Here is an 8039-nt window from a genome sequence, read left to right on the forward strand (position 1 = left end):
GCGCCGCCCTTAGCCCCGCGCCACCACCACCTATAGCCGCCGCCGCCGCTGTTTGCCGCTGCCGCCACCGGAGGTAGCCCCGTGCCGCGCCTCTTTTTCTTCCCCTCGGTTCGGTTTTTTTCAGGAAAACCGTTCCGATTCTTTTCTTTTCTTCCGGTTTCTTTTCCGGTTTTTTTTTCGGTTTCTTTTCCGAAAACCCTAGATCGGTTTTCGTTCTTCCATCGGACCGTTCGTCTCAACGAACGTGATCACCGATTATTCCCGGTTAACGACGTCCGTTCATTTAACCGTTCTTCGTTTTCTTTCTCGTCGGATTTATTCCGCGATTCTCCGATCGCGATCTCAGATCCGATCTTCGTTCTAGTCTTTCTTCTCGCTCGTTTATCGGAATCAGGTGATTCAAGCGCCTGGAGTTTCGTCTCGAAACCGCCGTTCCGTCTAATCAACTTGAACAAGCTTTTTCTACAGTAAAACTTGACCTAGTTTCAACTTGCTAGAACCGAGTTGTTTTCTTCCGCCGTTTGTTTTCCGTTTCTTCGTTCGGTTCGTTCTTTCTTTGCAACCGGAGTTCTTAAGTTGAACTTTCTGGTTCATTTTTTTGTTCGAGTTTTACCTGTGCATTAGTGAGTACTTATTGTGTGCTTGTTGTTTGTCTGTGATAGATCACCCGGATTGCGCCGCCTGTTACTTCGAATCCCTAGGACTCGCGGATCATCAGCAAGGCAAGTAACACTTTGATCATACCTTTTCTACAACCCATGTTTTATTGCATTAGATCAATCCTCTCACATTGCATGATTAGGATCTAATTAAATTGTGGGATGGGAAGTAGATGAGGTAGTACCTATTACCTGATTATTATGAAACCTTTGGGAGTTACTTCTACGTTGCTTATTATGCCATGCTATGCTAGTAGACGTGGATTGGGTGAGTGATATCCATGACAGATGTGAGTTTGTTAATTTAATGGTTTATCTAAGGTGGCAACTTAAACACACATCTGGGTGGATTGAGGCACCTGATGTCTATCAGGACTTGCCTGTTTTATTTTGGACCGCCACCCAGGCTCAAAGGGATCATAAGATCATTCATGCTAGTAACTTCCGTGTGCAGCCACAAGCCATTATGGGCTCTGGCATAGTTGATTAAGTCGTGCGAACTCTTACAGGGTAGACTAGCAGATGTAGGGGAAAGTAGGTGTACCGGTCTATCCATCGTAAGGTGCTAGCGCTTCTGAAAGACTGTGTCTCGGTCATCCGTTTCTCAAACACCGTGTAGTGCGAGAAATCCAACGGAAGAGATCGAGTCTTGTGGGGAAAAGTGCGCAAACCTCTGCAGAGTGTAACAAACTAATCATGATTAGCCATGTCCCCGGTAATGGACAACTTGAGTATCTAGTACTTGAATATCATGTGAATCTCAACATGTTACTCTAATTAACTTTGTTGGGTTTTAATTGTTCACTTAATTGGGATCGGAATGCTGTCAACCATTCTCGATGTTCAACTACCATGATAGTTAAATAAATTTATTCCTTTGCTGTAGGGAAAAACTGGCTTTACGCAAAACTTTAACCATAGAGCTTTCCACCAGCCAAACATGCATATAGTATAGCACATTACTATTCATTACTCTCTATGTGTTACTTTGCCAGCATATTCCATGTGCTAACCCGTTTCGGGCTGCAACGTTCATGTTGCAGACTTTTCAGACGATGAGTAAGGTGTTTTAGGTCGTGGTTCTATACTCAGTGATGCCGTTGGAGTTGATGGACCCATTTATCTTCCGAGTCTTCCGCTGTTATCATTATTAGATGGCCTTAAGCCATATTTATTGTAATAAGTTCTCTTCTGAGACATCGATGTAATAAGTGTGTGATTGCCACTCTGCTATAAATCCTTCGAAGTACTGTGTGGTGTCAGCATTACTGATCCAGGGATGACACCGGAGCACAGTAGACTTGATCCATTCGGGTCGGGTCGCTACAGAGATGGTATCAGAGCACACGCTGACTGTAGGACACGACCACTAAGTTAAAGCCATAGATCACTATTCTCTTCTCATTTTCTAACTCCTCATATTTTCTACTCTTTTAGGATGACGAACGCGAAGATTAAGTACGCTCAACCGGATGAAGGCACACCTTTTGGATTTCACTTGAAGGAAGTCACCAAGTACCTGAACATAGGACTACCAAGCTTCACGGGAACCTTCAACGCCACCCTGCCTGAAGAGGAGCGCTGGAAGATTCAAGCTCACGTTCCGTGAAGGACATTTGCGCCAATCACGAAGCCCATAGATAGTGTTTTCAATGCACCAACCTGGAGTCTGGGAAGGAGCACGGCAGCTCATATCACCATGGGACGCATTGGAGAAGTTTATCAAGAAGACCTCAAGGACACTATCTACCAGATTTGCGGAAGCAGAGATGAACAATGGGAGTTAGTCAGCACCAAGAAGGATAGATCCATTGCATCATTCATCCAGGAGTTAAACCAGCACATTCGACGCCACGAGAACCAGATGTGCAATGATATGATAGAGTTGAAGAATGCGAAGGCAAGGATCATCGAGCTAGAAGGAGAACTGAAGTCTACATGCAAGGACTACATGGACGAGATCGTAGCTCTAGCAAGGCACAATGGCGATCTTAAGCAGGAGATTGAAGACCTCAAGAAGAAGTTAGCATCCACGGAGGAAGACGAGTACGTCGCATGTCCGGACAACTACGTCATCATCGACGACACCGATTCGGATCCAAGTGAACCCGACTTTGACGACGAAGCTGGAGCAGATATCATGGAGTCTTCCACCGGTTCAAATTTCTAGATGTCCACCAAATAGTAGTAGTATTTCCCCCATGTAAACATTATAGTTCGAGCACTTTTGCGATAGCTAGATCGATTGTAAGCCCATGTTTGATTGACTGAAGTGATTTTGAGTGCATTTTCTCATGTGCATTGGGGTAGTGTTTTCTCTTTAGACCTCACTCTATTCTTAATTCTCGTCTTTTCTACACCCTCAGATGCCTCCGAGACGTGACAATGGATTTCCACCGGAGCTCACTCAGTTGATCCAGCAGCAGAATCAATTGATGCAGATGTTAGTCCAGAACCAGCAGAACAACAACAACAACAACCCACCACCACCACCACCTGTTGACCACTTAGCCCGTTTCCTTAGGCTGAATCCGCCGGTGTTTTCCAGTAGCACCGAGCCAATAGTAGCGGACGATTGGCTCCGCAAGATAGGGAGGGAGTTGACCACGGCAGGATGCACAGATGGTGAGAAAGTGAAGTTTGCCGCACATCAGCTAGACGGACCCGCGGCAGCATGGTGGGAGAATTTCACAGCCACTTACCCAGTTGACACAGTCACGTGGGATCAGTTTCAGCAAGCTTTCCGCACTGCCCATGTTTCAGCAGGAGCTATGGCCCTGAAGAAGCGTGAGTTTCGCAACTTATGCTAAGGAGGAAGGACAGTTGGCCAGTACGTTGACGACTTCAGCAAGTTAGCACGTTATGCCCCAGATGACGTTGCTACGGATGCAGCTAAGCAGGAGAAGTTTCTGGAAGGACTGAATGATGAGCTAAGCATGCAGTTGATGGTAGCGAGTTTCAACAACTACCAGGAGTTGGTAGATCGTGCCATCATGATTGAAGGGAAGCAACAGCAGATTGAGAACTGCAAGAGGAAGTATGGACAAGGGAAGTATAACTCTGGAGCCCAGCAGAAGCCCCGTTTTACCCCTAAACCTGGATTTCAGTTTCAGCATACCCATGGAGGAGGTAGCTCACACAACCATAATGGCCACAAGAATGGTAATGGGAATGGAGGTAGCAACGGCCAGAACCGGACCACCCCATCGACCCCAACTAAGAGAGATCTGAGTCAAGTCACCTGTTTCAAGTGTTCCAAGACCGGACATTATGCCAATGAATGTCCTGAAGGCCAGAATGGAAATGGCAATGGAAGCTCTGGGAAGAAGCCGAACCCTTTCAATAGGGGACAAGTGAACCACGTTAGTGTGGAGGAGATTGAAGATCAGCCTGACGCAGTAATCGGTAAGTTTTGGTTAAGTCATTTACTGCACTCGTTCTTTTTGATACTGGTGCATCGCATTCATACATATCAAGGGGATTTGTGGAAAAATATAGCCTGCCCACTAGGGTTCTTAAAACACCTATGCTAGTAATCTCGCCAGGAGCAGAGTACATGGCCAGTCAAGGATGCTTTCAAGTGTCGTTAAGTATAGGAAGGCATGTTTTCCCAACGGATTTGATTACTCTGGAATCCCAAGGTCTGGATGTGATTCTTGGTATGGATTGGTTGTCGATGTATGGAGGAAACATCGATTGCGCCAGTAAGACAATTTCGCTCACAACGCCAGAAGGAAGAAGGATCAAGTATGTATCCCGGCATGTGCCAAACAAGACACAAGTAAATTCTTTAACAGGAGTTGTGCAGGAAGAAGTACCAGTGGTAAAGGATTTTCCTGATGTATTTCCTGAGGAATTGCCAGGAATGCCACCGGATAGAGACATTGAGTTTCTAATTGAGTTATTGCCAGGTACAGGCCCAATATCAAAGAGACCGTACAGGATGCCAGCAAAGGATTTGGTGGAAATTAAGAATCAGATCAAGGAGTTATTGGAGAAAGGTTACATTCGCCCAAGTTCTTCGCCTTGGGGATCACCCGTACTTCTAGTGGAGAAGAAGGATGGATCGTTAAGGATGGTTGTGGATTACCGTGGATTGAATGAAGTAACCATCAAGAACAAGTACCCACTACCAATGATCAATGATCTGTTTGATCGATTGCAAGGAGCTAAGGTGTTTTATAAGATCGATTTGCGATCAGGGTACCATCAGTTGAAGATTCGAGAGCAGGACATACCTAAGACAGCATTCACCACAAGATATGGACTGTATGAGTATACCGTTATGTCATTTGGATTGACTAACGCGCCTGCCTATTTTATGAACTTGATGAACAAAGTGTTTATGGAGTTTTTGGATAAGTTCGTCGTAGTGTTCATTGATGATATACTAGTCTATTCAAAGAATGAAGAGGAGCATAAGGAACATTTGCGTTTGGTTTTGGAGAAACTAAGGGAACATCAGCTATACGCCAAATTCAGCAAATGTGAGTTTTGGTTAAAGGAAGTAGGATTTCTTGGACATGTTATATCCGGAGAAGGTATAGCAGTTGACCCCACAAAGGTTGAGACCGTAACCGAATGGGAAGCACCAACGATAGTTGGAGAGATCCGGAGTTTTCTTGGACTCGCAGGATACTACCGGAGATTCATTGAGAACTTTTCAAAGATTGCAAAGCCTATGACTGAATTGTTGAAGAAAGATACTAAGTTCAAATGGACCGAGGAGTGTGAGGCTAGTTTCCAGGAGTTGAAGAAACATTTGATTACCTCACCAGTATTAATTTTGCCAGATCAGACCAAGGATTATGAGGTGTACTGTGACGCTTCACGTCGAGGACTTGGAGCAGTGCTTATGCAGGAAGGAAGAGTTGTTTCATATGCTTCACAACAACTGAAGCCTCATGAGTTGAATTATGCCACTCATGATTTGGAGTTAGCAGCCGTAGTGCATGCATTGAAGACATGGAGACATTTCCTCATTGGAAATCATTGTGAGGTGTACACGGATCACAAGAGTTTGAAGTACATTTTCACGCAGAAGGAGTTGAATCTCAGACAAAGGAGATGGTTGGAGCTCATCAAGGATTGTGATATGAGATTGCAATACCATCCCGAAAAAGCTAATGTGGTAGCTGACGCATTGAGCCGTAAGAGCCATGTCAATACCCTAATGACAGGAGAAATACCCAAGGAGTTAGCAGAAAACCTTCGTGAGCTATGTTTGGAAATAGTTCCAAGAGGCTATGTAGCAGCATTGGAGATTCAGTCAACATTGATGGATAAAATCAGAGAGGCTCAGAAATCTGACAAGGAGAATGCTTCCATAAAGGAGAAACTGAGCGAAGGAAAAGCAAAAGGATTTCGTGAGGATGAGCACGATACCCTATGGTTTGAGGACCGTGTTTATGTGCCAAATGACCCGGAGATCAGGAAGTTGATTCTGCAAGAGGCACATGATTCACCGTATTCGATTCACCCAGGAAATACCAAGATGTATTTGGATTTGAAGGAAACATTCTGGTGGACCGGAATGAAGAAGGATATTGCAGCCTATGTAGCAGTTTGTGATGTGTGTCAGAGAGTAAAGGCAGAACATCAGAAGCCAGCCAGATTGTTACAACCATTGCCGATACCCGAATGGAAGTGGGATAAGATAGGCATGGATTTTATCACAGGACTACCCAGGACGAAAGTAGGCTATGACTCGATATGGGTAGTAGTTGATCGTCTGACGAAGGTAGCACATTTCATTCCAGTTAAGACCACTTACACCAGTGCTAAGTTGGCAAAGATATACATGACTAGGATCATTTGTTTGCATGGAGTTCCGAGGAGTATCGTATCAGATAGAGGAACCCAATTTACCTCAAAGTTTTGGAATCAGTTGCATGAAACTTTGGGAACGAGACTAGAGTTCAGCACAGCCTTTCATCCGCAGACAGATGGACAGACCGAGAGAGTCAATCAGATTTTGGAGGATATGCTGAGAGCTTGTGCGCTAGATTATGGATCTAGTTGGGACGATAATTTGCCGTATGCAGAGTTCTCTTACAATAATAGCTATCAGACCAGTTTGAAGATGGCACCTTTCGAAGCTTTGTACGGGAGGAGGTGCAGGACACCGTTGTCATGGGACGAAGTTGGAGACCGTCAGTTCTTTGGACCAGATTTGATTAAGGAGTCTGAACAGAAAGTTAAGTTGATTCGCGATAGGCTCAAGGTAGCCCAGTCCAGGCAGAAGAGCTACGCAGATACTAAACGCAAGGAGACAGTTTACGAAACCGGAGACAGAGTTTATCTTCGAGTATCCCCACTTCAAGGAGTTAAGCGCTTCGGAGTTAAGGGAAAATTAGCACCGCGTATCGTTGGACCATATAAGATCTTGCCACGCATGGGAGAAGTCGCTTATAAGTTGGAATTACCAGAGGGACTGTCAGGAGTTCATGATGTATTCCATGTTTCTCAGCTGAAGAAATGTCACGCCGAGATGGCGGAAGTACCGCTACGAGATACAGTGCCACTTGAAGCAATTCAGTTGAAGGATGACCTAACGTATGAGGAGAAACCAGTCAAGATTCTTGAGTTTTCCAACAGAGCTACCCGCAGTAAGGTTATCAAGTTTTGCAAAGTTCAGTGGAACCACCACTCAGAGGATGAAGCCACTTGGGAGAGAGAAGAAGATTTGCTCAAGGACCACCCTCACCTATTTTCTAGCCAACCCGAATCTCGAGGGCGAGATTCATCTTAAGGGGGGTAGGTTTGTAACATCCCGAATTGTCAATTTGGAATGTTATACAGCAGATCATCATGCATATCATATTTTCTTGCATTTTGGTTGATCCTAGAAATTTCACGCAACTCAAGGACCCTCGGAGAGAGTTGGAGATTTCGTTATTTTCATATTTGAGTTTTCTCAAATTTTGAAAAGAGGATCATTTGATTTATTTATTTCATCTTCAATTATTTTTCCAATATCAAATATGAGAGAGGGAATAATATGACTTTCCCAAAATTTAGGAAAAATGAAGATTTAATGAATAAATCAAATTTTGGTTTCGGTGTTTGTTTGCTTTTTCTTTGGATAGGGAAAATGCGCGTTTTCAAAAATTGCATTTTAGGCCCGGAGAAAAGTTCATTTTGTTCGACTCATTTTTAGGAGTCGGGGAAAATTGACTTTAGATTTTTCGGAGTTCGTTTAGATTTCTTTCTTTTGTTTTTTTGCGTGCGTAACCGATTAAAAAAAACTCCCGCAGGCCAGCCGGGCCAAGGCCCAGCCGGCCAGGCCGCCGCCGCCCCAGCGCCCTGCGCGCCAGCCGCCGCCCCGCCCTAGGCCGAGTCCTAGGAGGACTCTAGGCCGGCGCCCCCCTTGCCCCTTGC

Source organism: Triticum dicoccoides, chromosome 2A (genome assembly GCF_002162155.2).
Source record: "Triticum dicoccoides isolate Atlit2015 ecotype Zavitan chromosome 2A, WEW_v2.0, whole genome shotgun sequence".
Lineage (NCBI taxonomy): Eukaryota > Viridiplantae > Streptophyta > Magnoliopsida > Poales > Poaceae > Triticum > Triticum dicoccoides.